General features: G+C 36.8%; 14 non-coding genes across 14 annotated transcripts; all 14 read left to right on the top strand.

Moving 5' to 3' along the window:
* The first annotated feature begins 3,458 nt into the window (after positions 1-3,458).
* Positions 3,459-3,531, top strand: TRNAF-GAA (transfer RNA phenylalanine (anticodon GAA)). The gene has a single exon. It is a non-coding gene; the product is annotated as a tRNA-Phe (tRNA).
* Positions 3,532-4,235: 704 nt separating this feature from the next.
* TRNAF-GAA (transfer RNA phenylalanine (anticodon GAA)) lies at positions 4,236-4,308 on the top strand. The gene has a single exon. It is a non-coding gene; the product is annotated as a tRNA-Phe (tRNA).
* An 817-nt stretch (positions 4,309-5,125) lies between these two features.
* On the top strand, positions 5,126-5,198 carry TRNAF-GAA (transfer RNA phenylalanine (anticodon GAA)). The gene has a single exon. It is a non-coding gene; the product is annotated as a tRNA-Phe (tRNA).
* A 506-nt stretch (positions 5,199-5,704) lies between these two features.
* Positions 5,705-5,777, top strand: TRNAF-GAA (transfer RNA phenylalanine (anticodon GAA)). Its single transcript has one exon. It is a non-coding gene; the product is annotated as a tRNA-Phe (tRNA).
* Positions 5,778-7,988: 2,211 nt separating this feature from the next.
* On the top strand, positions 7,989-8,061 carry TRNAF-GAA (transfer RNA phenylalanine (anticodon GAA)). The gene has a single exon. It is a non-coding gene; the product is annotated as a tRNA-Phe (tRNA).
* Positions 8,062-9,592: 1,531 nt separating this feature from the next.
* Positions 9,593-9,665, top strand: TRNAF-GAA (transfer RNA phenylalanine (anticodon GAA)). The gene has a single exon. It is a non-coding gene; the product is annotated as a tRNA-Phe (tRNA).
* Positions 9,666-11,714: 2,049 nt separating this feature from the next.
* On the top strand, positions 11,715-11,787 carry TRNAF-GAA (transfer RNA phenylalanine (anticodon GAA)). The gene has a single exon. It is a non-coding gene; the product is annotated as a tRNA-Phe (tRNA).
* Positions 11,788-12,491: 704 nt separating this feature from the next.
* On the top strand, positions 12,492-12,564 carry TRNAF-GAA (transfer RNA phenylalanine (anticodon GAA)). Its single transcript has one exon. It is a non-coding gene; the product is annotated as a tRNA-Phe (tRNA).
* Positions 12,565-13,379: 815 nt separating this feature from the next.
* Positions 13,380-13,452, top strand: TRNAF-GAA (transfer RNA phenylalanine (anticodon GAA)). Its single transcript has one exon. It is a non-coding gene; the product is annotated as a tRNA-Phe (tRNA).
* Positions 13,453-16,241: 2,789 nt separating this feature from the next.
* On the top strand, positions 16,242-16,314 carry TRNAF-GAA (transfer RNA phenylalanine (anticodon GAA)). The gene has a single exon. It is a non-coding gene; the product is annotated as a tRNA-Phe (tRNA).
* Positions 16,315-17,841: 1,527 nt separating this feature from the next.
* On the top strand, positions 17,842-17,914 carry TRNAF-GAA (transfer RNA phenylalanine (anticodon GAA)). The gene has a single exon. It is a non-coding gene; the product is annotated as a tRNA-Phe (tRNA).
* Positions 17,915-20,068: 2,154 nt separating this feature from the next.
* Positions 20,069-20,141, top strand: TRNAF-GAA (transfer RNA phenylalanine (anticodon GAA)). Its single transcript has one exon. It is a non-coding gene; the product is annotated as a tRNA-Phe (tRNA).
* A 1,974-nt stretch (positions 20,142-22,115) lies between these two features.
* On the top strand, positions 22,116-22,188 carry TRNAF-GAA (transfer RNA phenylalanine (anticodon GAA)). Its single transcript has one exon. It is a non-coding gene; the product is annotated as a tRNA-Phe (tRNA).
* Positions 22,189-26,721: 4,533 nt separating this feature from the next.
* Positions 26,722-26,794, top strand: TRNAF-GAA (transfer RNA phenylalanine (anticodon GAA)). The gene has a single exon. It is a non-coding gene; the product is annotated as a tRNA-Phe (tRNA).
* Positions 26,795-27,728: the final 934 nt, after the last annotated feature.

Genomic DNA, 27,728 nt, shown 5'->3' with positions numbered 1-27,728 from the left:
TATATATTTTTTCGTTTTTTTTCTCTTCTTCCAATTCTGTCTTTTAAGGCTTTCAGGTTTGATGATGTAGAAAGGGGGAGTAAGCCTGCACTTTCTTCCCAGAACTAACAATATATATTTTTTAATGTTTTTTTTCTCTTCTTCCAATTCTGTTTTTTAAGGCTTTCAGGTTTGATGACATAGAAAGGTGGAGTAAACTTTCTTGATGGGTTTCGATCCCAAAGAGTGGTGGCATTTCAAGTCTCCAAAATAAACCCAACTTTCCAAGTCTCCAAGGTATAACCACATTCCTGTTGAGTTTCCAAGATACGTATCACATTGTGAGTTATCAAGCCAGAACCCACATTTCAAGTCTCCAAAAATATAACCATCTATCCAAGACTCCAAGGTAGAATCACAATTTCCAGAAATATAGTGAGTTTCGGTGATAGATCTCACATAGTATAACTGTGGATCATCAAGGAAAACTCCATTTTTCCAATTTTTATGGGTTTCAGTGATAGATCTCACATAGTATAACTGTGGATCATCAAGGAAATCTCCATTTTTCCAATTTTGATGGGTTTCTGTGATAGGTCTCACATAGTATAACTGTGGATCATCAAGGAAATCTCCATTTTTCCAATTTTGATGGGTTTCAGTGATAGATCTCACATAGTATAACTGTGGATCATCAAGGAAATCTCCATTTTTCCAATTTTTATGGGTTTCAGTGAAAGATCTCACATAGTATAACTTTTCTCACATAGTATAACAATTTCCTGTGAGAGAAAATAATACTGTATTTATTAAGTTATTTAATTATTAAATGAGTGGATGCTTAAATCAAACTGAAACTAGGGAAATAAAATCTTACCTCAATGGATAAGAGGTTTGAATCCAGTTCATCAACTTGAAGGTTTAGTTCCATACAAGTCAGAGAGTTTCAGGCAAGCACACAGCACACCATTGCCAGCAAAGAAATATGTTTAAAATGGAGCCTGGGCTTGAGGCTTTTATAGGGAAAGATTGGTGGGTGTGGTTTCATTTGGAAATTCCCTGGGCAAGCCCAGGCAAATTTTTCAAAACCATAACATGTAAGAATTTTCTAGTGATTTCTTTGTGAGTCAGCGATGAGCTGGAAATGATGTAAGAGTAGGCGGGGCTTAGCAAAAGTGGGCGGAGGCTTAGGAAAAGTGGACGTGGCTTACAGGAATACCCCATAAAAGGAGGCAGGGCTGAGCAAAACTGGGCGGGGCTTAGTGAACGTGGGCGTGGCGTATGGGAATGCCTCATGAAAAGTGGGCGGGGTTTGGGGAAAGTGGGCGTGGCTTAGCAAAAGTGGGCGGGGCTTATTAAATCCCACTTAAAAGTGGGCGGGGCTTATGAAAAGTGGGCGTGGTGAAACAAGAAATAACCTGTGGCTCAGGAGGTGGTCAAACAAGAGCATTTCGAGAAGTTTATCATTTCGTAATGGCACAAAAGGGGTATCTTAAAAAATATAAAGATTCAAATGTTTTATTTTTAAATATTTTAGATGGGGATAATTGTGCAAAGAAAATTAAACGATTGAAGGAATTTGAGAATGAACAAATCTTTATAGGTTCAATCAGTGAGCGAAACAATACGCATTGGTTATTTGAAAAAGAGTGTCCCGAGGCTTACATGTTTCAGATATTTCTTTGGAATTACCTTGAACAAATCACATGACTACTTTACGACTTGAACAAATCTTTATCTTATTGCATTAGTTATTTGAAAAAAAGTGTCCCAAGGTTAAAAGGGGAGGAAAATAAATATACCTTGGGATAAAATGGGGGTTTACTTTTCAGGGGGAAAAAAAATGAATCGCTGAAAATCCCCCATTCATTTACATGGGGAAAAGTGAGCCAGAATCAATATATTCACCCTACTCTCATCCATGCTCTGAAATAGCTCAGTAGGGAGAGTCAGACTGAAAATGTGAACGGACCTGGCTCAATTCCTGTTTTCAACAATGGTACTTTTTTGGAAGAGACAAATGTCGATTGTGAAGAATAAAACATCGTGATGGTGATTTTGGAAAGGCAAAATCCTTACCTTCATTCGTTTTCATGTCGAGACATCTGCTGAAATAGCTCAGTTGGGAGAGTGTCAGACTGAAGATTGCAAGGTCCCTGGTTCAATTCTTGGTTTCAGCAAAGTCATGTTTTTTGGGGCAGCCAGAAGAGCAGATTGAGAAGAATTCAAATCGTTGAATGTTCATTTCAATGGTATTTTGGGAAAGGGGAAGTCTTTGCATTCATTCATTTTTTTTTCCTTCGATGTGTGTTGAAATGCCAAAGTTGAGCGAGTGTCACACTGACGATTAGAAGATTCCTGGTTCAATTCTTGATTTCAGCATAGGCACTTTTTTTTGGAAGAGAGAAAAGTCGATTGAGAAGAATGGACCAAAATGAATGTTTATTTCAATGTTGTTTTCGGAAATGAAAAGTCTTTCGGTTCATTTATTTTGTTGTTTACATTTGTTCTGAAACAGCTGAGTTGTTGGAGTCAGGTTGAAGATGTGAAGGGACTTGGTTTAATTCCTGGATTCAGCGTTGGTGATTCACTGTTTTTAAGAGATAAATGATTACGAAGAATGAAAAAAAATTGAATGTAAATTGTGAGGAGGTTTTTGTAAAGGTAAATCCTGAACTTCACTCATTTTCACATTTTCATACTTGCTGAAATAGCTCAGTTTGGAAAGTGTTGCACTCAATTTCTGAAGGTCCCTGCTTCATTTCCTGGTTTCAGAAACGTCATTTTTTGGGGAAGCCAGGAGAGCAGATTGAGAAGAATTGAAGTAAGTAATGTTCATTTAAATGTCTTTTTGGAAATGGAAAGTATTTGCATTCATACATGTTTTTTGCTTCGCCATTTGCTGAAACTTCTCACTTAAGGGAGTGTCACAATGTCGATCTGAAGTTCCCTGGTAAAATTCCTCGTTTCAGCAATGGTCCTTTATTTGGAAGAGAGAAAAGTCGATTGAGAAGAATTCAAATCATTGAATGTCCATCGAGACAGGGTTTTCAGAAATGGAAAATACTTAACTTCATTCATTTTCATTTGTCATATCTGCTAAAATAACTCAATTTAGAGATTGTCAGACAGAAAGGTGGAAGTTTGGTGGTTCAATTCCTGAATTGTGCAATGGTTCCATTTTTTGAAAAAGGGAAAAGTTGATTGAGAAAAATGGACCAAAATGAATGTAACTTTAAATGTTGTTGTTGGAAAGGGAAAGTATTTTTGTTCATTCATTTTGATGCTCATCCATGTTCTGAAATAGCTCCGGTGGGAGAGTCAGAGTGAAAATGTGAAGGGACCTGGCTCAATTCCTGTTTTCAACAATGGTACTTTTTTGGAAGAGAGAAATGTCGATTGTGAAGAATTCAACATCATGACGGATATTTTGGAAAGGCAAAATCCTTACCTTCATTCATTTGGATGATTAGATATCTGCTGAAATAACTCAGTTGGGAGAGTGTCAGACTGAAGATCTGAAGGTCCCTGGTTCAATTCCTGGTTTCAGCAATGTCATCATTTTGGGCATCCAGAAGAGCAGATTGAGAAGAATTGAAATCGTTCAATGTTCATATCAATGGTATTTTGGGAAAGGGGATGTCTTTGTATTCATTCATTTTTTTGCTTTGATGTGTGTTGAAATGTCAAAGTTGAGGTAGTGTCACAATGTCGATCTGAAGTTCCCTGGTAAAATTCCTCGTTTCAGCAATGGTCCTTTATTTTGAAGAGAGAAAAGTCGATCGAGAAGAATTGAAATCATTGAATGTCCATTGTGACGGTGTTTTCAGAAATGGAAAATACTCAACTTCATTCTTTTTCATGTTGTCATATCTGCTGAAATAGCTCATTTCGGAGATTGTCAGAGTGAATGTTGGAAGTTCTGTGGTTCAATTCCTGATTTCTTCAATGGTTCAATTTTTTGGAAAAGGGAAAAGTTGATTGAGAAGAAATGGCCAAAATGAATGTTTCTTTCAATGTGGTTGTTGGAAAGGGAAAGTCTTTTTGTTCATTCATTTTGTTGCTCATCCATGTTCTGAAATAGTTCCGTTCGGAGAGTCAGAGTGAAAATTTGAAGGGACCTGGCTCAATTCCTGTTTTCAACAATGGTACTGTTTTGGAAGAGAGAAATGTCGATTGTGAAGAATTCAACATCATGACGGATATTTTGGAAAGGCAAAATCCTCACCATCATTCATTTTCATGATTAGATATCTGCTGAAATAACTCAGTTGGGAGAGTGTCAGACTGAAAATCTGAAGGTCCCTGGTTCAATTCCTGGTTTCAGCAATGTCATCTTCTAGGGCATCCAGAAGAGCAGATTGAGAAGAATTGAAATCGTTCAATGTTCATATCAATGGTATTTTGGGAAAGGGGATGTCTTTGCATTCATTAATTTTTTTGCTTCGATGTGTGTTGAAATGTCAAAGTTGAGGTAGTGTCACAATGTCGATCTGAAGTTCCCTGGTAAAATTCCTCGTTTCAGCAATGGTCCTTTATTTGGAAGAGAGAAAAGTCGATCGAGAAGAATTGAAATCATTGAATGTCCATTGTGACGGGGTTTTCAGAAATGGAAAATACTCAACTTCATTCATTTTCATTTGTCATATCTGCGAAAATAGCTCAATTTGGAGATTGTCAGACTGAATGTTGGAAGTTTGGTGGTTCAATTCCTGATTTCTGCAATCGTTCTGTTTTTTTGGAAAAGGGAAAAGTTGATTGAGAAGAATGGACCAAAACGAATGTTTATTTGAATGTTGTTGTTGGAAAGGGAAAGTCTTTTTGTTCATTCATTTTGATGCTCATCCATGTTCTGAAGATGCTCAGTTGGCAGAGTCAGACTGAAAATGTGAACGGACTGGCTCATTTCTTGTTTTCAACAGTGGTACTTTTATGGAAGAGAGAAATGTCTTTTGTGAAGAATTCAACATTGTGATTGTGATGATGGAAAGGCAAAATCCTTACCTTCATTCATTTTGATGATTTCATATATGCTGAAACAGCTAAGTTGGGAGAGCATCAGACTGAAGTGAAGAATTCAACATTGTGATTGTGGTGATGGAAAGGCAAAATCCTGACCTTCATTCATTTCAATGACTTGATATCTGCTGAAATAGCTCAGTTGGGAGAGCATTAGACTGAAGATCTGAAGGTCCCTGGTTCAATTCCTGGTTTCAGCAATGTCACCTTTTTTGGGCAGCCAGAAGAGCAGATTGAGAAGAATTGAAGTAATTTAATGTTCATTTAAATGTCTCTTTGGAAATGGAAAGTCTTTGCATTCATTCATGTTTTTTACTTCAACATTTGCTGAAACTTCTCAGTTGAGGGAGTGTCACAATGTCGATCTGAAGTTCCCTGGTACAATTCCTCGTTTCAGCAATGGTCCTTCATTTGGAAGAGAGAAAAGTCGATTGAGAAGAAAGGACGAAAATGAATGTTTCTTTCAATTGTGTTTTCAGAAATGAAATCTCTCTGTTCATTCATTTTGTTCTTCATATATGTTCAGCAATCGCTCAGTTCGAAGAGCCAGAGTAAACATTTGAAAGGACCTGGTTCAAATTCATGGTTTCAACAATGGTTCTAATTTTGGAAGAGAGAAATGTCGATTGTGAAGAATTCAACATCATGACGGATATTTTGGAAAGACAAAATCGTTACCTTCATTCATTTTTATACTGAGATATCTGCTGAAATAGCTCAGTTGGGAGAGTGTCAGACTGAAGATCTGAAGGTCCCTGGTTCATTTCCTGGTTTCAGCAATGTCATCTTTTTTGGGCAGCCAGAAAGCAGATTGAGAAGAATTGAAATAGTTGAATGTTCATTTCAATGTTATTTTGGGAAAGGGGAAGTCTTTGCATTCATTCATTTTTTTGCTTCGATTTGTGTTGAAATGTCAAAGTTGAGGGAGTGTCACACTGACGATTGGAAGATCCCTGCTTCAATCCTCGATTTCAGCATTGGCACTTTTTTTTGGAATCAGAAAAGTCGATTGAGAAGAATGGACCAAAATGAATGCTTATTTCCATGCTGTTTTCGGAAAGGAAAAGTCATTTGTTTCATTCATTTTGTTGTTTACATTTGTTCTGAAACAGCTCAGTTGGTGGAGTCAGGATGAAGATGTGAAGGGACGTGGTTTACTTCCTGGATTCAGCATTGCTGATTCGCTGTTTTTAAGAGATAAATGGTGATTGCGAAGAATGATAAAAATTGAATGTCAATTGTGAGGAGGTTTTCGGAAAGGAAAATCCTGAACTTCACTCATTTTCACATTTTCATACCTGCTGAAATAGGTCAGTTAGAAAAGTGTTGCACTCAATTTCTGAAATGGCTCAGTGAGGAAAGTGATGCACTAAATTTCTGAAGGTCCCTGCTTCAATTCCTGGTTTCAGAAATGTCATTTTTTGGGGAAGCCAGGCGAGCAGATTGAGAAGAATTGAAGTAATTAAATGTTCATTTAAATATCTCTTTGGAAATGGAAAGTCTTTGCATTCATTCAAGTTTTTTGATTCGACATTTGCTGAAACTTCTCACTTGAGGGAGTGTCACAATATCGATCTGAAGTTCCCTGGTACAATTCCTCGTTTCAGCAATGGTCCTTTATTTGGAAAAGAGAAAAGTCTTATGAGAATAAAGGACTAAAATTAATGTTTATTTCAATTGTGTTTTCAGAAATGAAATCTTTCTGTTCATTAATTTTGTTCTTCAAGTATGTTCAGAAATTGCTCAGTTGGAAGAGCCAGAGTGAAGATTTGAATGGACTTGGTTCAAATTCATGGTTTCAACAATGGTGATAATTTTAGAAGAGAGAAAAGTTGATTGTGAAGAATTCAAATAATTGAATGTCCATTGTGACGGAGTTTTCAGAAAGGGAAAATCCTCAACTTCATTCATTTTCATGCTGTCACATCTGCTGAAATAGCTCATTTCGGGGATTGTCAGAGTGAATGTTGGAAGTTCTGTGGTTCAATTCCTGATTTCTTCAATGGTTCCATTTTTTGGAAAAGGGAAAAGTTGATAGAGAAGAATGGACCAAAACGAATGTTTATTTGAATGTTGTTGTTGGAAAGGGAAAGTCTTTTTGTTCATTCATTTTGATGCTCATCCATGTTCTGAAGATGCTCAGTTGGCAGAGTCAGACTGAAAATGTGAACGGACTGGCTCATTTCTTGTTTTCAACAGTGGTACTTTTATGGAAGAGAGAAATGTCTTTTGTGAAGAATTCAACATTGTGATTGTGATGATGGAAAGGCAAAATCCTGACCTTCATTCATTTTGATGATTTCATACATGCTGAAATCGCTAAGTTGGGAGAGCATCAGACTGAAGTGAAGAATTCAACATTGTGATTGTGGTGATGGAAAGGCAAAATCCTGACCTTCATTCATTTCAATGACTTGATATCTGCTGAAATAGCTCAGTTGGGAGAGCATTAGACTGAAGATCTGAAGGTCCCTGGTTTGAGCAATGTCACCTTTTTTGGGCAGCCAGAAGAGCAGATTGAGAAGAATTGAAGTAATTTAATGTTCATTCAAATGTCTCTTTGGAAATGGAAAGTCTTTGCATTCATTCATGTTTTTTACTTCAACATTTGCTGAAACTTCGCAGTTGAGGGAGTGTCACAATGTCGATCTGAAGTTCCCTGGTACAATTCCTCGTTTCACCAATGGTCCTTCATTTGGAAGAGAGAAAAGTCGATTGAGAAGAAAGGACGAAAACGAATGTTTCTTTCAATTGTGTTTTCAGAAATGAAATCTCTCTGTTCATTCATTTTGTTCTTCATATATGTTCAGCAATCGCTCAGTTCGAAGAGCCAGAGTAAACATTTGAATGGACCTGGTTCAAATTCATGGTTTCAACAATGGTGATAATTTTGGAAGAGAGAAATGTCGATTGTGAAGAATTCAACATCATGACGGATATTTTGGAAAGACAAAATCGTTACCTTCATTCATTTTTATGCTGAAATATCTGCTGAAATAGCTCAGTTGGGAGAGTGTCAGACTGAAGATCTGAAGGTCCCTGGTTCAATTCCTGGTTTCAGCAATGTCATCTTTTTTGGGCAGCCAGAAAGCAGATTGAGAAGAATTGAAATAGTTGAATGTTCATTTCAATGTTATTTTGGGAAAGGGGAAGTCTTTGCATTCATTCATTTTTTTGCTTCGATTTGTGTTGAAATGTCAAAGTTGAGGGAGTGTCACACTGACGATTGGAAGATCCCTGCTTCAAACCTCGATTTCAGCATTGGCACTTTTTTTTGGAATCAGAAAAGTCGATTGAGAAGAATGGACCAAAATGAATGTTTATTTCCATGCTGTTTTCGGAAAGGAAAAGTCATTTGTTTCATTCATTTTGTTGTTTACATTTGTTCTGAAACAGCTCAGTTGGTGGAGTCAGGTTGAAGATGTGAAGGGACTTGGTTTACTTCCTGGATTCAGCATTGCTGATTCGCTGTTTTTAAGAGATAAATGGTGATTGCGAAGAATGATAAAAATTGAATGTCAATTGTGAGGAGGTTTTCGGAAAGGAAAATCCTGAACTTCACTCATTTTCACATTTTCATACCTGCTGAAATAGGTCAGTTAGAAAAGTGTTGCACTCAATTTCTGAAATGGCTCAGTGAGGAAAGTGATGCACTCAATTTCTGAAGGTCCCTGCTTCAATTCCTGGTTTCAGAAATGTCATTTTTTGGGGAAGACAGGCGAGCAGATTGAGAAGAATTGAAGTAATTAAATGTTCATTTAAATATCTCTTTGGAAATGGAAAGTCTTTGCATTCATTCAAGTTTTTTGATTCGACATTTGCTGAAACTCCTCACTTGAGGGAGTGTCACAATATCGATCTGAAGTTCCCTGGTACAATTCCTCGTTTCAGCAATGGTCCTTTATTTGGAAAAGAGAAAAGTCTTATGAGAATAAAGGACTAAAATTAATGTTTATTTCAATTGTGTTTTCAGAAATGAAATCTTTCTGTTCATTAATTTTGTTCTTCAAGTATGTTCAGAAATTGCTCAGTTGGAAGAGCCAGAGTGAAGATTTGAATGGACTTGGTTCAAATTCATGGTTTCAACAATGGTGATAATTTTAGAAGAGAGAAAAGTTGATTGTGAAGAATTCAAATAATTAAATGTCCATTGTGACGGAGTTTTCAGAAAGGGAAAATCCTCAACTTCATTCATTTTCATGCTGTCATATCTGCTGAAATAGCTCATTTCAGGGATTGTCAGAGTGAATGTTGGAAGTTCTGTGGTTCAATTCCTGATTTCTTCAATGGTTCCATTTTTTGGAAAAGGGAAAAGTTGATAGAGAAGAATGGACCAAAATGAATGTTTATTTCAATGGTCTTGTTGGAAAGGGAAAGTCTTTTTCTTCATTCATTTTGTTGCTCATCCATGTTCTGAAATAGTTCCATTCGGGGAGTCAGAGTGAAAATTTGAAGGGACCTGGCTCAATTCCTGTTTTCAACAATGGTACTTTTTTGGAAGAGAGAAATGTCAATTGTGAAGAATTCAACATCATTCCGGATATTTTGGAAAGGCAAAATCCTTCCCTTCATTCATTTTCATGATTAGATATCTGCTGAAATAACTCAGTTGGGAGAGTGTCAGACTGAAGATCTGAAGGGCCCTGGTTCAATTCCTGGTTTCAGCAATTTCATCTTTGTTGGGCATCTCGAAGAGCAGATTGAGAAGAATTGAAATTGTTAAATGTTCATATCAATGGTATTTTGGGAAAGGGGATGTCTTTGCATTCATTCATTTTTGCTTCAATGTGTGTTGAAATGTCAAAGTTGAGGTCGTGTGACAATGTCGATCTGAAGTTCCCTGATAAAATTCCTCGTTTCAGCAATGGTCCTTCATTTGGAAGAGAGAAAAGTCGATCGAGAAGATTGAAATCATTGAATGTCCATTGTGACGGGGTTTTCAGAAATGGAAAATACTCAACTTCATACATTTTCACATCTGCTAAAATTGCTCAATTCGGAGATTGTCAGACTGAACGTTGGAAGTTTGGTGGTTAAATTCCTGATTTCAGCAATCGTTCTGTTTTTTTGGAAAAAGGAAAAGTTGATTGAGAAGAATGGACCAAAACGAATGTTTATTTGAATGTTGTTGTTGGAAAGGGAAAGTCTTTTTTTCATTCATTTTGATGCTCATCCATGTTCTGAATTTGCTCAGTTGGCAGAGTCAGACTGAAAATGTGAACGGACTGGCTCATTTCTTGTTTTCAACAGTGGTCCTTTTACGGAAGAGAGAAATGTCTTTTGTGAAGAATTCAACATTGTGATTGTGATGATGGAAAGGCAAAATCCGTACCTTCATTCATTTTGATCATTTCATATCTGCTGAAATATCTCAGTTGGGAGAGCATCAGACTGAAGAGCTGAAGATCCCTGGTTCAATTCCTGATTTCAGCAATGTCATCTTTTTTGGGCAGCCAGAAGAGCAGAGTGAGAAGAATTGAAGTAATTTAATGTTAATTTGTATGTCTCTTTGGAAATGGAAAGTCTTTGCATTCATTCATGTTTTTTACTTCAACATTTGCTGAAACTTCTCAGTTGAGGGATTGTCACAATGTCGATCTGAAGTTCCTTTGTACAATTCCTCGTTTCAGCAATGGTCCTTCATTTGGAAGAGAGAAAAGTCGATTGAGAATAAAGGACGAAAATGAATGTTTCTTTCAATTGTGTTTTCAGAAATGAAATCTCTCTGTTCATTCATTTTGTTCTTCATATATGTTCAGCAATCGCTCAGTTGGAAGAGCCAGAGTAAACATTTGAATGGACCTGGTTCAAATTCATGGTTTCAACAATGGTGATAATTTTGGAAGAGAGAAATGTCGATTGTGAAGAATTCAACATCATGAGCGATATTTTGGAAAGGCAAAATCCTTACCTTCATTCATTTTTATGCTGAGATATCTGCTGAAATAGCTCGGTTGGGAGAGCGTCAGACTGAAGATCTGAAGGTCCCTGGTTAAATTCCTGGTTTCAGCAATGTCATCTTTGTTGGGCATCGAGAAGAGCAGATTGAGAAGAATTGAAATAGTTGAATGTTCATATCAATGGTATTGTGGAAAAGGGGATGTCTTTGCATTCATTCATTTTTTTGCTTCGATGTGTGTTGAAATGTCAAAGTTGAGGAAGTGTCACAATGTCGATCTGAACTTCCCTGATAAAATTCCTCGTTTCAGCAATGGTCCTTTATTTGGAAGAGAGAAAAGTCGATCGAGAAGAATTGCAATCATTGAATGTCCATTGTGACGGGGTTTTCAGAAATGGAAAATACTTAACTTCATTCATTTTCATTTGTCATATCTGCTAAAATAACTCAATTTAGAGATTGTCAGACAGAAAGGTGGAAGTTTGGTGGTTCAATTCCTGAATTGTGCAATGGTTCCATTTTTTGAAAAAGGGAAAAGTTGATTGAGAAAAATGGACCAAAATGAATGTAACTTTAAATGTTGTTGTTGGAAAGGGAAAGTATTTTTGTTCATTCATTTTGATGCTCATCCATGTTCTGAAATAGCTCCGGTGGGAGAGTCAGAGTGAAAATGTGAAGGGACCTGGCTCAATTCCTGTTTTCAACAATGGTACTTTTTTGGAAGAGAGAAATGTCGATTGTGAAGAATTCAACATCATGACGGATATTTTGGAAAGGCAAAATCCTTACCTTCATTCATTTGGATGATTAGATATCTGCTGAAATAACTCAGTTGGGAGAGTGTCAGACTGAAGATCTGAAGGTCCCTGGTTCAATTCCTGGTTTCAGCAATGTCATCATTTTGGGCATCCAGAAGAGCAGATTGAGAAGAATTGAAATCGTTCAATGTTCATATCAATGGTATTTTGGGAAAGGGGATGTCTTTGTCTTCATTCATTTTTTTGCTTTGATGTGTGTTGAAATGTCAAAGTTGAGGTAGTGTCACAATGTCGATCTGAAGTTCCCTGGTAAAATTCCTCGTTTCAGCAATGGTCCTTTATTTTGAAGAGAGAAAAGTCGATCGAGAAGAATTGAAATCATTGAATGTCCATTGTGACGGTGTTTTCAGAAATGGAAAATACTCAACTTCATTCTTTTTCATGTTGTCATATCTGCTGAAATAGCTCATTTCGGAGATTGTCAGAGTGAATGTTGGAAGTTCTGTGGTTCAATTCCTGATTTCTTCAATGGTTCAATTTTTTGGAAAAGGGAAAAGTTGATTGAGAAGAAATGGCCAAAATGAATGTTTCTTTCAATGAGGTTGTTGGAAAGGGAAAGTCTTTTTGTTCATTCATTTTGTTGCTCATCCATGTTCTGAAATAGTTCCGTTCGGAGAGTCAGAGTGAAAATTTGAAGGGACCTGGCTCAATTCCTGTTTTCAACAATGGTACTGTTTTGGAAGAGAGAAATGTCGATTGTGAAGAATTCAACATCATGACGGATATTTTGGAAAGGCAAAATCCTCACCATCATTCATTTTCATGATTAGATATCTGCTGAAATAACTCAGTTGGGAGAGTGTCAGACTGAAAATCTGAAGGTCCCTGGTTCAATTCCTGGTTTCAGCAATGTCATCTTCTAGGGCATCCAGAAGAGCAGATTGAGAAGAATTGAAATCGTTCAATGTTCATATCAATGGTATTTTGGGAAAGGGGATGTCTTTGCATTCATTAATTTTTGCTTCGATGTGTGTTGAAATGTCAAAGTTGAGGTAGTGTCACAATGTCGATCTGAAGTTCCCTGGTAAAATTCCTCGTTTCAGCAATGGTCCTTTATTTGGAAGAGAGAAAAGTCGATCGAGAAGAATTGAAATCATTGAATGTCCATTGTGACGGGGTTTTCAGAAATGGAAAATACTCAACTTCATTCATTTTCATTTGTCATATCTGCGAAAATAGCTCAATTTGGAGATTGTCAGACTGAATGTTGGAAGTTTGGTGGTTCAATTCCTGATTTCTGCAATCGTTCTGTTTTTTTGGAAAAGGGAAAAGTTGATTGAGAAGAATGGACCAAAACGAATGTTTATTTGAATGTTGTTGTTGGAAAGGGAAAGTCTTTTTGTTCATTCATTTTGATGCTCATCCATGTTCTGAAGATGCTCAGTTGGCAGAGTCAGACTGAAAATGTGAACGGACTGGCTCATTTCTTGTTTTCAACAGTGGTACTTTTATGGAAGAGAGAAATGTCTTTTGTGAAGAATTCAACATTGTGATTGTGATGATGGAAAGGCAAAATCCTTACCTTCATTCATTTTGATGATTTCATATATGCTGAAACAGCTAAGTTGGGAGAGCATCAGACTGAAGTGAAGAATTCAACATTGTGATTGTGGTGATGGAAAGGCAAAATCCTGACCTTCATTCATTTCAATGACTTGATATCTGCTGAAATAGCTCAGTTGGGAGAGCATTAGACTGAAGATCTGAAGGTCCCTGGTTCAATTCCTGGTTTCAGCAATGTCACCTTTTTTGGGCAGCCAGAAGAGCAGATTGAGAAGAATTGAAGTAATTTAATGTTCATTTAAATGTCTCTTTGGAAATGGAAAGTCTTTGCATTCATTCATGTTTTTACTTCAACATTTGCTGAAACTTCTCAGTTGAGGGAGTGTCACAATGTCGATCTGAAGTTCCCTGGTACAATTCCTCGTTTCAGCAATGGTCCTTCATTTGGAAGAGAGAAAAGTCGATTGAGAAGAAAGGACGAAAATGAATGTTTCTTTCAATTGTGTTTTCAGAAATGAAATCTCTCTGTTCATTCATTTTGTTCTTCATATATGTTCAGCAATCGCTCAGTTCGAAGAGCCAGAGTAAACATTTGAAAGGACCTGGTTCAAATTCATGGTTTCAACAATGGTTCTAATTTTGGAAGAGAGAAATGTCGATTGTGAAGAATTCAACATCATGACGGATATTTTGGAAAGACAAAATCGTTACCTTCATTCATTTTTATACTGAGATATCTGCTGAAATAGCTCAGTTGGGAGAGTGTCAGACTGAAGATCTAAAGGTCCCTGGTTCATTTCCTGGTTTCAGCAATGTCATCTTTTTTGGGCAGCCAGAAAGCAGATTGAGAAGAATTGAAATAGTTGAATGTTCATTTCAATGTTATTTTGGGAAAGGGGAAGTCTTTGCATTCATTCATTTTTTTGCTTCGATTTGTGTTGAAATGTCAAAGTTGAGGGAGTGTCACACTGACGATTGGAAGATCCCTGCTTCAATCCTCGATTTCAGCATTGGCACTTTTTTTTGGAATCAGAAAAGTCGATTGAGAAGAATGGACCAAAATGAATGCTTATTTCCATGCTGTTTTCGGAAAGGAAAAGTCATTTGTTTCATTCATTTTGTTGTTTACATTTGTTCTGAAACAGCTCAGTTGGTGGAGTCAGGATGAAGATGTGAAGGGACGTGGTTTACTTCCTGGATTCAGCATTGCTGATTCGCTGTTTTTAAGAGATAAATGGTGATTGCGAAGAATGATAAAAATTGAATGTCAATTGTGAGGAGGTTTTCGGAAAGGAAAATCCTGAACTTCACTCATTTTCACATTTTCATACCTGCTGAAATAGGTCAGTTAGAAAAGTGTTGCACTCAATTTCTGAAATGGCTCAGTGAGGAAAGTGATGCACTAAATTTCTGAAGGTCCCTGGTTCAATTCGTGGTTTCAGCAATGTCATTTTTTGGGGAAGCCAGGCGAGCAGATTGAGAAGAATTGAAGTAATTCAATGTTCATTTAAATATCTCTTTGGAAATGGAAAGTCTTTGCATTCATTCAAGTTTTTTGATTCGACATTTGCTGAAACTTCTCACTTGAGGGAGTGTCACAATATCGATCTGAAGTTCCCTGGTACAATTCCTCGTTTCAGCAATGGTCCTTTATTTGGAAAAGAGAAAAGTCTTATGAGAATAAAGGACTAAAATTAATGTTTATTTCAATTGTGTTTTCAGAAATGAAATCTTTCTGTTCATTAATTTTGTTCTTCAAGTATGTTCAGAAATCGCTCAGTTGGAAGAGCCAGAGTGAAGATTTGAATGGACTTGGTTCAAATTCATGGTTTCAACAATGGTGATAATTTTAGAAGAGAGAAAAGTTGATTGTGAAGAATTCAAATAATTGAATGTCCATTGTGACGGAGTTTTCAGAAAGGGAAAATCCTCAACTTCATTCATTTTCATGCTGTCACATCTGCTGAAATAGCTCATTTCGGGGATTGTCAGAGTGAATGTTGGAAGTTCTGTGGTTCAATTCCTGATTTCTTCAATGGTTCCATTTTTTGGAAAAGGGAAAAGTTGATAGAGAAGAATGGACCAAAACGAATGTTTATTTGAATGTTGTTGTTGGAAAGGGAAAGTCTTTTTGTTCATTCATTTTGATGCTCATCCATGTTCTGAAGATGCTCAGTTGGCAGAGTCAGACTGAAAATGTGAACGGACTGGCTCATTTCTTGTTTTCAACAGTGGTACTTTTATGGAAGAGAGAAATGTCTTTTGTGAAGAATTCAACATTGTGATTGTGATGATGGAAAGGCAAAATCCTGACCTTCATTCATTTTGATGATTTCATACATGCTGAAATCGCTAAGTTGGGAGAGCATCAGACTGAAGTGAAGAATTCAACATTGTGATTGTGGTGATGGAAAGGCAAAATCCTGACCTTCATTCATTTCAATGACTTGATATCTGCTGAAATAGCTCAGTTGGGAGAGCATTAGACTGAAGATCTGAAGGTCCCTGGTTTGAGCAATGTCACCTTTTTTGGGCAGCCAGAAGAGCAGATTGAGAAGAATTGAAGTAATTTAATGTTCATTCAAATGTCTCTTTGGAAATGGAAAGTCTTTGCATTCATTCATGTTTTTTACTTCAACATTTGCTGAAACTTCGCAGTTGAGGGAGTGTCACAATGTCGATCTGAAGTTCCCTGGTACAATTCCTCGTTTCACCAATGGTCCTTCATTTGGAAGAGAGAAAAGTCGATTGAGAAGAAAGGACGAAAACGAATGTTTCTTTCAATTGTGTTTTCAGAAATGAAATCTCTCTGTTCATTCATTTTGTTCTTCATATATGTTCAGCAATCGCTCAGTTGGAAGAGCCAGAGTAAACATTTGAATGGACCTGGTTCAAATTCATGGTTTCAACAATGGTGATAATTTTGGAAGAGAGAAATGTCGATTGTGAAGAATTCAACATCATGACGGATATTTTGGAAAGACAAAATCGTTACCTTCATTCATTTTTATGCTGAAATATCTGCTGAAATAGCTCAGTTGGGAGAGTGTCAGACTGAAGATCTGAAGGTCCCTGGTTCAATTCCTGGTTTCAGCAATGTCATCTTTTTTGGGCAGCCAGAAAGCAGATTGAGAAGAATTGAAATAGTTGAATGTTCATTTCAATGTTATTTTGGGAAAGGGGAAGTCTTTGCATTCATTCATTTTTTGCTTCGATTTGTGTTGAAATGTCAAAGTTGAGGGAGTGTCACACTGACGATTGGAAGATCCCTGCTTCAATCCTCGATTTCAGCATTGGCACTTTTTTGGAATCAGAAAAGTCGATTGAGAAGAATGGACCAAAATGAATGTTTATTTCCATGCTGTTTTCGGAAAGGAAAAGTCATTTGTTTCATTCATTTTGTTGTTTACATTTGTTCTGAAACAGCTCAGTTGGTGGAGTCAGGTTGAAGATGTGAAGGGACTTGGTTTACTTCCTGGATTCAGCATTGCTGATTCGCTGTTTTTAAGAGATAAATGGTGATTGCGAAGAATGATAAAAATTGAATGTCAATTGTGAGGAGGTTTTCGGAAAGGAAAATCCTGAACTTCACTCATTTTCACATTTTCATACCTGCTGAAATAGGTCAGTTAGAAAAGTGTTGCACTCAATTTCTGAAATGGCTCAGTGAGGAAAGTGATGCACTCAATTTCTGAAGGTCCCTGCTTCAATTCCTGGTTTCAGAAATGTCATTTTTTGGGGAAGACAGGCGAGCAGATTGAGAAGAATTGAAGTAATTAAATGTTCATTTAAATATCTCTTTGGAAATGGAAAGTCTTTGCATTCATTCAAGTTTTTTGATTCGACATTTGCTGAAACTCCTCACTTGAGGGAGTGTCACAATATCGATCTGAAGTTCCCTGGTACAATTCCTCGTTTCAGCAATGGTCCTTTATTTGGAAAAGAGAAAAGTCTTATGAGAATAAAGGACTAAAATTAATGTTTATTTCAATTGTGTTTTCAGAAATGAAATCTTTCTGTTCATTAATTTTGTTCTTCAAGTATGTTCAGAAATTGCTCAGTTGGAAGAGCCAGAGTGAAGATTTGAATGGACTTGGTTCAAATTCATGGTTTCAACAATGGTGATAATTTTAGAAGAGAGAAAAGTTGATTGTGAAGAATTCAAATAATTAAATGTCCATTGTGACGGAGTTTTCAGAAAGGGAAAATCCTCAACTTCATTCATTTTCATGCTGTCATATCTGCTGAAATAGCTCATTTCAGGGATTGTCAGAGTGAATGTTGGAAGTTCTGTGGTTCAATTCCTGATTTCTTCAATGGTTCCATTTTTTGGAAAAGGGAAAAGTTGATAGAGAAGAATGGACCAAAATGAATGTTTATTTCAATGGTCTTGTTGGAAAGGGAAAGTCTTTTTCTTCATTCATTTTGTTGCTCATCCATGTTCTGAAATAGTTCCATTCGGGGAGTCAGAGTGAAAATTTGAAGGGACCTGGCTCAATTCCTGTTTTCAACAATGGTACTTTTTGGAAGAGAGAAATGTCAATTGTGAAGAATTCAACATCATTCCGGATATTTTGGAAAGGCAAAATCCTTCCCTTCATTCATTTTCATGATTAGATATCTGCTGAAATAACTCAGTTGGGAGAGTGTCAGACTGAAGATCTGAAGGGCCCTGGTTCAATTCCTGGTTTCAGCAATTTCATCTTTGTTGGGCATCTCGAAGAGCAGATTGAGAAGAATTGAAATTGTTAAATGTTCATATCAATGGTATTTTGGGAAAGGGGATGTCTTTGCATTCATTCATTTTTTGCTTCAATGTGTGTTGAAATGTCAAAGTTGAGGTCGTGTGACAATGTCGATCTGAAGTTCCCTGATAAAATTCCTCGTTTCAGCAATGGTCCTTCATTTGGAAGAGAGAAAAGTCGATCGAGAAGATTGAAATCATTGAATGTCCATTGTGACGGGGTTTTCAGAAATGGAAAATACTCAACTTCATACATTTTCACATCTGCTAAAATTGCTCAATTCGGAGATTGTCAGACTGAACGTTGGAAGTTTGGTGGTTAAATTCCTGATTTCAGCAATCGTTCTGTTTTTTGGAAAAAGGAAAAGTTGATTGAGAAGAATGGACCAAAACGAATGTTTATTTGAATGTTGTTGTTGGAAAGGGAAAGTCTTTTTTTCATTCATTTTGATGCTCATCCATGTTCTGAATTTGCTCAGTTGGCAGAGTCAGACTGAAAATGTGAACGGACTGGCTCATTTCTTGTTTTCAACAGTGGTCCTTTTACGGAAGAGAGAAATGTCTTTTGTGAAGAATTCAACATTGTGATTGTGATGATGGAAAGGCAAAATCCGTACCTTCATTCATTTTGATCATTTCATATCTGCTGAAATATCTCAGTTGGGAGAGCATCAGACTGAAGAGCTGAAGATCCCTGGTTCAATTCCTGATTTCAGCAATGTCATCTTTTTTGGGCAGCCAGAAGAGCAGAGTGAGAAGAATTGAAGTAATTTAATGTTAATTTAAATGTCTCTTTGGAAATGGAAAGTCTTTGCATTCATTCATGTTTTTTACTTCAACATTTGCTGAAACTTCTCAGTTGAGGGATTGTCACAATGTCGATCTGAAGTTCCTTTGTACAATTCCTCGTTTCAGCAATGGTCCTTCATTTGGAAGAGAGAAAAGTCGATTGAGAATAAAGGACGAAAATGAATGTTTCTTTCAATTGTGTTTTCAGAAATGAAATCTCTCTGTTCATTCATTTTGTTCTTCATATATGTTCAGCAATCGCTCAGTTGGAAGAGCCAGAGTAAACATTTGAATGGACCTGGTTCAAATTCATGGTTTCAACAATGGTGATAATTTTGGAAGAGAGAAATGTCGATTGTGAAGAATTCAACATCATGAGCGATATTTTGGAAAGGCAAAATCCTTACCTTCATTCATTTTTATGCTGAGATATCTGCTGAAATAGCTCGGTTGGGAGAGCGTCAGACTGAAGATCTGAAGGTCCCTGGTTAAATTCCTGGTTTCAGCAATGTCATCTTTGTTGGGCATCGAGAAGAGCAGATTGAGAAGAATTGAAATAGTTGAATGTTCATATCAATGGTATTTTGGAAAAGGGGATGTCTTTGCATTCATTCATTTTTTTGCTTCGATGTGTGTTGAAATGTCAAAGTTGAGGAAGTGTCACAATGTCGATCTGAACTTCCCTGATAAAATTCCTCGTTTCAGCAATGGTCCTTTATTTGGAAGAGAGAAAAGTCGATCGAGAAGAATTGCAATCATTGAATGTCCATTGTGACGGGGTTTTCAGAAATGGAAAATACTCAACTTCATTTATTTTCATATCTGCTAAAATAGCTCAATTCGGAGATTGTCAGACTGAACGTTGGAAGTTTGGTGGTTCAATTCCTGATTTCAGCAATCGTTCTGTTTTTGGAAAAGGGAAAAGTTGATTGAGAAGAATGGACCAAAACGAATGTTTATTTGAATGTTGTTGTTGGAAAGGGAAAGTCTTTTTGTTCATTCATTTTGATGCTCATCCATGTTCTGAAGTTGCTCAGTTGGCAGAGTCAGACTGAAAATGTGAATGGACTGGCTCATTTCTTGTTTTCAACAGTGGTACTTTTATGGAAGAGAGAAATGCCTTTTGTGAAGATTTCAACATTGTGATTGTGATGATGGAAAGGCAAAATCCTTACCTTTATTCATTTTGATGATTTGATATCTGCTGAAATAGCTCAGTTGGGAGAGCATCAGACTGAAGTGAAGAATTCAACATTGTGATTGTGATGATGGAAAGGCAAAATCCTGACCTTCATTCATTTTGATGAGTTGATATCTGCTGAAATAGCTCAGTTGGGAGAGCATCAGACTGAAGATCTGAAGGTCCCTGGTTCAATTCCTGGTTTCAGCAATGTCATCGTTTTTGGGCAGCCAGAAGATCAGATTGAGAAGAATTGAAGTAATTTCATGTTCATTAAAATGTCTCTTTGGAAATGGAACGTCTTTGTATTCATTCATGTTTTTAACTTCAACATTTGCTGAAACTTCTCAGTTGAGGGAGTGTCACAATGTCGATCTGAAGTTCCCTGGTACAATTCCTCGTTTCAGCAATGGTCCTTCATTTGGAAGAGAGAAAAGTCGATTGAGAAGAAAGGACGAAAATGAATGTTTCTTTCAATTGTGTTTTCAGAAATGAAATCTCTCTGTTCATTCATTTTGTTCTTCATATATGTTCAGCAATCGCTCAGTTGGAAGAGCCAGAGTAAACGTTTGAATGGACCTGGTTCAAATTCATGGTTTCAACAATGGTGATAATTTTGGAAGAGAGAAATGTCGATTGTGAAGAATTCAACATCATGACGGATATTTTGGAAAGGCAAAATCCTTACCTTCATTCATTTGGATGATTAGATATCTGCTGAAATAACTCAGTTGGGAGAGTGTCAGACTGAAGATCTGAAGGTCCCTAGTTCAATTCCTGGTTTCAGCAATGTCATCTTCTTGGGCATCCAGAAGAGCAGATTGAGAAGAATTGAAATCATTCAATGTTCATATCAATGGTATTTTGGGAAAGGGGATATCTTTGCATTCATTAATTTTTTTGCTTCGATGTGTGTTGAAATGTCAAAGTTGAGGTAGTGTCACAATGTCGATCTGAAGTTCCCTGGTAAAATTCCTCGTTTCAGCAATGGTCCTTTATTTGGAAGAGAGAAAAGTCGATCGAGAAGAATTGAAATCATTGAATGTCCATTGTGACGGGGTTTTCAGAAATGGAAAATACTCAACTTCATTCATTTTCATTTATCATATCTGCTAAAATAGCTCAATTCGGAGATTGTCAGACTGAATGTTGGAAGTTTGGTGGTTCAATTCCTGATTTCTGCAATCGTTCTGTTTTTTTGGAAAAGGGAAAAGTTGATTTAGAAGAATGGACCAAAACGAATGTTTATTTGAATGTTGTTGTTGGAAAGGGAAAGTCTTTTTGTTCATTCATTTTGATGCTCATCCATGTTCTGAAGATGCTCAGTTGGCAGAGTCAGACTGAAAATGTGAACGGACTGGCTCATTTCTTGTTTTCAACAGTGGTACTTTTATGGAAGAGAGAAATGTCTTTTGTGAAGAATTCAACATTGTGATTGTGATGATGGAAAGGCAAAATCCTTACCTTCATTCATTTTGATGATTTCATATATGCTGAAATAGCTAAGTTGAGAGAGCATCAGACTGAAGTGAAGAATTCAACATTGTGATTGTGGTGATGGAAAGGCAAAATCCTGACCTTCATTCATTTCAATGACTTGATATCTGCTGAAATCGCTCAGTTGGGAGAGCATTAGACTGAAGATCTGAAGGTCCCTGGTTCAATTCCTGGTTTCAGCAATGTCACTTTTTTGGGCAGCCAGAAGAGCAGATTGAGAAGAATTGAAGTAATTTAATGTTCATTTAAATGTCTCTTTGGAAATGGAAAGTCTTTGTATTCATTCATGTTTTTTACTTCAACATTTGCTGAAACTTCTCAGTTGAAGGAGTGTCACAATGTCGATCTGAAGTTCCCTGGTACAATTCCTCGTTTCACCAATGGTCCTTCATTTGGAAGAGAGAAAAGTCGATTGAGAAGAAAGGACGAAAATGAATATTTCTTTCAATTGTGTTTTCAGAAATGAAATCTCTCTGTTCATTCATTTTGTTCTTCATATATGTTCAGCAATCGCTCAGTTCGAAGAGCCAGAGTAAACATTTGAATGGACCTGGTTCAAATTCATGGTTTCAACAATGGTGATAATTTTGGAAGAGAGAAATGTCGATTGTGAAGAATTCAACATCATGACGGATATTTTGGAAAGACAAAATCGTTACCTTCATTCATTTTTATGCTGAAATATCTGCTGAAATAGCTCAGTTGGGAGAGTGTCAGACTGAAGATCTGAAGGTCCCTGGTTCAATTCCTGGTTTCAGCAATGTCATCTTTTTGGGCAGCCAGAAAGCAGATTGAGAAGAATTGAAATAGTTGAATGTTCATTTCAATGTTATTTTGGGAAAGGGGAAGTCTTTGCATTCATTCATTTTTTGCTTCGATTTGTGTTGAAATGTCAAAGTTGAGGGAGTGTCACACTGACGATTGGAAGATCCCTGCTTCAATCCTCGATTTCAGCATTGGCACTTTTTTTGGAATCAGAAAAGTCGATTGAGAAGAATGGACCAAAATGAATGTTTATTTCCATGCTGTTTTCGGAAAGGAAAAGTCATTTGTTTCATTCATTTTGTTGTTTACATTTGTTCTGAAACAGCTCAGTTGGTGGAGTCAGGTTGAAGATGTGAAGGGACTTGGTTTACTTCCTGGATTCAGCATTGCTGATTCGCTGTTTTTAAGAGATAAATGGTGATTGCGAAGAATGATAAAAATTGAATGTCAATTGTGAGGAGGTTTTCGGAAAGGAAAATCCTGAACTTCACTCATTTTCACATTTTCATACCTGCTGAAATAGGTCAGTTAGAAAAGTGTTGCACTCAATTTCTGAAATGGCTCAGTGAGGAAAGTGATGCACTCAATTTCTGAAGGTCCCTGCTTCAATTCCTGGTTTCAGAAATGTCATTTTTTGGGGAAGCCAGGCGAGCAGATTGAGAAGAATTGAAGTAATTAAATGTTCATTTAAATATCTCTTTGGAAATGGAAAGTCTTTGCATTCATTCAAGTTTTTTGATTCGACATTTGCTGAAACTCCTCACTTGAGGGAGTGTCACAATATCGATCTGAAGTTCCCTGGTACAATTCCTCGTTTCAGCAATGGTCCTTTATTTGGAAAAGAGAAAAGTCTTATGAGAATAAAGGACTAAAATTAATGTTTATTTCAATTGTGTTTTCAGAAATGAAATCTTTCTGTTCATTAATTTTGTTCTTCAAGTATGTTCAGAAATTGCTCAGTTGGAAGAGCCAGAGTGAAGATTTGAATGGACTTGGTTCAAATTCATGGTTTCAACAATGGTGATAATTTTAGAAGAGAGAAAAGTTGATTGTGAAGAATTCAAATAATTAAATGTCCATTGTGACGGAGTTTTCAGAAAGGGAAAATCCTCAACTTCATTCATTTTCATGCTGTCATATCTGCTGAAATAGCTCATTTCAGGGATTGTCAGAGTGAATGTTGGAAGTTCTGTGGTTCAATTCCTGATTTCTTCAATGGTTCCATTTTTTGGAAAAGGGAAAAGTTGATAGAGAAGAATGGACCAAAATGAATGTTTATTTCAATGGTCTTGTTGGAAAGGGAAAGTCTTTTTCTTCATTCATTTTGTTGCTCATCCATGTTCTGAAATAGTTCCATTCGGGGAGTCAGAGTGAAAATTTGAAGGGACCTGGCTCAATTCCTGTTTTCAACAATGGTACTTTTTGGAAGAGAGAAATGTCAATTGTGAAGAATTCAACATCATTCCGGATATTTTGGAAAGGCAAAATCCTTCCCTTCATTCATTTTCATGATTAGATATCTGCTGAAATAACTCAGTTGGGAGAGTGTCAGACTGAAGATCTGAAGGGCCCTGGTTCATTTCCTGGTTTCAGCAATTTCATCTTTGTTGGGCATCTCGAAGAGCAGATTGAGAAGAATTGAAATTGTTAAATGTTCATATCAATGGTATTTTGGGAAAGGGGATGTCTTTGCATTCATTCATTTTTTTGCTTCGATGTGTGTTGAAATGTCAAAGTTGAGGTCGTGTGACAATGTCGATCTGAAGTTCCCTGATAAAATTCCTCGTTTCAGCAATGGTCCTTCATTTGGAAGAGAGAAAAGTTGATCGAGAAGATTGAAATCATTGAATGTCCATTGTGACGGGGTTTTCAGAAATGGAAAATACTCAACTTCATACATTTTCACATCTGCTAAAATTGCTCAATTCGGAGATTGTCAGACTGAACGTTGGAAGTTTGGTGGTTAAATTCCTGATTTCAGCAATCGTTCTGTTTTTTTGGAAAAAGGAAAAGTTGATTGAGAAGAATGGACCAAAACGAATGTTTATTTGAATGTTGTTGTTGGAAAGGGAAAGTCTTTTTTCATTCATTTTGATGCTCATCCATGTTCTGAATTTGCTCAGTTGGCAGAGTCAGACTGAAAATGTGAACGGACTGGCTCATTTCTTGTTTTCAACAGTGGTCCTTTTATGGAAGAGAGAAATGTCTTTTGTGAAGAATTCAACATTGTGATTGTGATGATGGAAAGGCAAAATCCGTACCTTCATTCATTTTGATCATTTCATATCTGCTGAAATATCTCAGTTGGGAGAGCATCAGACTGAAGAGCTGAAGATCCCTGGTTCAATTCCTGATTTCAGCAATGTCATCTTTTTTGGGCAGCCAGAAGAGCAGAGTGAGAAGAATTGAAGTAATTTAATGTTAATTTAAATGTCTCTTTGGAAATGGAAAGTCTTTGCATTCATTCATGTTTTTTACTTCAACATTTGCTGAAACTTCTCAGTTGAGGGATTGTCACAATGTCGATCTGAAGTTCCTTTGTACAATTCCTCGTTTCAGCAATGGTCCTTCATTTGGAAGAGAGAAAAGTCGATTGAGAATAAAGGACGAAAATGAATGTTTCTTTCAATTGTGTTTTCAGAAATGAAATCTCTCTGTTCATTCATTTTGTTCTTCATATATGTTCAGCAATCGCTCAGTTGGAAGAGCCAGAGTAAACATTTGAATGGACCTGGTTCAAATTCATGGTTTCAACAATGGTGATAATTTTGGAAGAGAGAAATGTCGATTGTGAAGAATTCAACATCATGAGCGATATTTTGGAAAGGCAAAATCCTTACCTTCATTCATTTTTATGCTGAGATATCTGCTGAAATAGCTCGGTTGGGAGAGCGTCAGACTGAAGATCTGAAGGTCCCTGGTTAAATTCCTGGTTTCAGCAATGTCATCTTTGTTGGGCATCGAGAAGAGCAGATTGAGAAGAATTGAAATAGTTGAATGTTCATATCAATGGTATTTTGGAAAAGGGGATGTCTTTGCATTCATTCATTTTTTTGCTTCGATGTGTGTTGAAATGTCAAAGTTGAGGAAGTGTCACAATGTCGATCTGAACTTCCCTGATAAAATTCCTCGTTTCAGCAATGGTCCTTTATTTGGAAGAGAGAAAAGTCGATCGAGAAGAATTGCAATCATTGAATGTCCATTGTGACGGGGTTTTCAGAAATGGAAAATACTCAACTTCATTTATTTTCATGTGTTGAAATGTCAAATTTGAGGTAGTGTCACAATGTCGATCTGAAGTTCCCTGGTAAAATTCCTCGTTTCAGCAATGGTCCTTTATTTGGAAGAGAGAAAAGTCGATCGAGAAGAATTGAAATCATTGAATGTCCATTGTGATGGGGTTTTCAGAAATGGAAAATACTCAACTTCATTCATTTTCATTTGTCATATCTGCGAAAATAACTCAATTTGGAGATTGTCAGACTGAACGTTGGAAGTTTGGTGGTTCAATTCCCGATTTCTGCAATCGTTCTGTTTTTTTGGAAAAGGGAAAAGTTGATTGAGAAGAATGGACCAAAACGAATGTTTATTTGAGTGTTGTTGTTGGAAAGGGAAAGTCTTTTTTTCATTCATTTTGATGCTCATCCATGTTCTGAAGTTGCTCAGTTGGCAGAGTCAGACTGAAAATGTGAACGGACTGGCTCATTTCTTGTTTTCAACAGTGGTACTTTTATGGAAGAGAGAAATGTCTTTTGTGAAGAATTCAACATTGTGATTGTGATGATGGAAAGGCAAAATCCTTACCTTCATTCATTTTGATGATTTCATATCTGCTGAAATAGCTCAGTTGGGAGAGCATCAGACTGAAGAGTTGAAGAATTCAACATTGTGATTGTGATGATGGAAAGGCAAAATCCTTACCTTAATTCATTTTAATGATTTCATATCTGCTGAAATAGCTCAGTTGGGAGAGCATCAGACTGAAGAGCTGAAGGTCCCTGGTTCAATTACTGGTTTGAGCAATGTCACCTTTTTTGGGCAGCCAGAAGAGCAGATTGAGAAGAATTGAAGTAATTTAATGTTCATTTAAATGTCTCTTTGGAAATGGAAAGTCTTTGCATTCATTCATGTTTTTTGATTCGACATTTGCTGAAACTTCTCACTTGAGGGAGTGTCACAATATCGATCTGAAGTTCCCTGGTACAATTCCTCGTTTCAGCAATGGTCCTTCATTTGGAAGAGAGAAAAGTCGATTGAGAAGAAAGGACGAAAATGAATGTTTCTTTCAATTGTGTTTTCAGAAATGAAATCTCTCTGTTCATTCATTTTGTTCTTCATATATGTTCAGCAATCGCTCAGTTGGAAGAGCCAGAGTCAACATTTGGATGGACCTGGTTCAAATTCATGGTTTCAACAATGGTGATAATTTTGGAAGAGAGAAATGTCGATTGTGAAGAATTCAACATCATGACGGATATTTTGGAAAGACAAAATCCTTACCTTCATTCATTTTTATGCTGAGATATCTGCTGAAATAGCTCAGTTGGGAGAGTGTCAGACTGAAGATCTGAAGGTCCCTGGTTCAATTCCTGGTTTCAGCAATGTCATCTTTTTTGGGGAAGCCAGGCGAGCAGATTGAGAAGAATTGAAATAGTTGAATGTTCATTTCAATGGTATTTTGGGAAAGGGGAAGTCTTTGCATTCATTCATTTTTTTGCTTCGATTTGTGTTGAAATGTCAAAGTTGAGGGAGTGTCACACTGACGATTGGAAGATCCCTGCTTCAATCCTCGATTTCAGCATTGGCACTTTTTTTTGGAATCAGAAAAGTCGATTGAGAAGAATGGACCAAAATGAATGCTTATTTCCATGCTGTTTTCGGAAAGGAAAAGTCATTTGTTTCATTCATTTTGTTGTTTACATTTGTTCTGAAACAGCTCAGTTGGTGGAGTCAGGATGAAGATGTGAAGGGACGTGGTTTACTTCCTGGATTCAGCATTGCTGATTCGCTGTTTTTAAGAGATAAATGGTGATTGCGAAGAATGATAAAAATTGAATGTCAATTGTGAGGAGGTTTTCGGAAAGGAAAATCCTGAACTTCACTCATTTTCACATTTTCATACCTGCTGAAATAGGTCAGTTAGAAAAGTGTTGCACTCAATTTCTGAAATGGCTCAGTGAGGAAAGTGATGCACTAAATTTCTGAAGGTCCCTGCTTCAATTCCTGGTTTCAGCAATGTCACCTTTTTTGGGGCAGCCAGAAGAGCAGATTGAGAAGAATTGAAGTAATTCAATGTTCATTTAAATATCTCTTTGGAAATGGAAAGTCTTTGCATTCATTCAAGTTTTTTGATTCGACATTTGCTGAAACTTCTCACTTGAGGGAGTGTCACAATATCGATCTGAAGTTCCCTGGTACAATTCCTCGTTTCAGCAATGGTCCTTTATTTGGAAAAGAGAAAAGTCTTATGAGAATAAAGGACTAAAATTAATGTTTATTTCAATTGTGTTTTCAGAAATGAAATCTTTCTGTTCA

This window comes from Eptatretus burgeri, chromosome 5 (assembly GCF_056783735.1).
Source record: "Eptatretus burgeri isolate ZD-2024b chromosome 5, Ebu_testis_v1, whole genome shotgun sequence".
NCBI classification, from domain to species: Eukaryota; Metazoa; Chordata; class Myxini; order Myxiniformes; family Myxinidae; genus Eptatretus; species Eptatretus burgeri.
The sequence above is the reverse complement of the archived record's forward strand: the minus strand, read 5'-3'. Positions and strand labels throughout refer to the sequence as shown.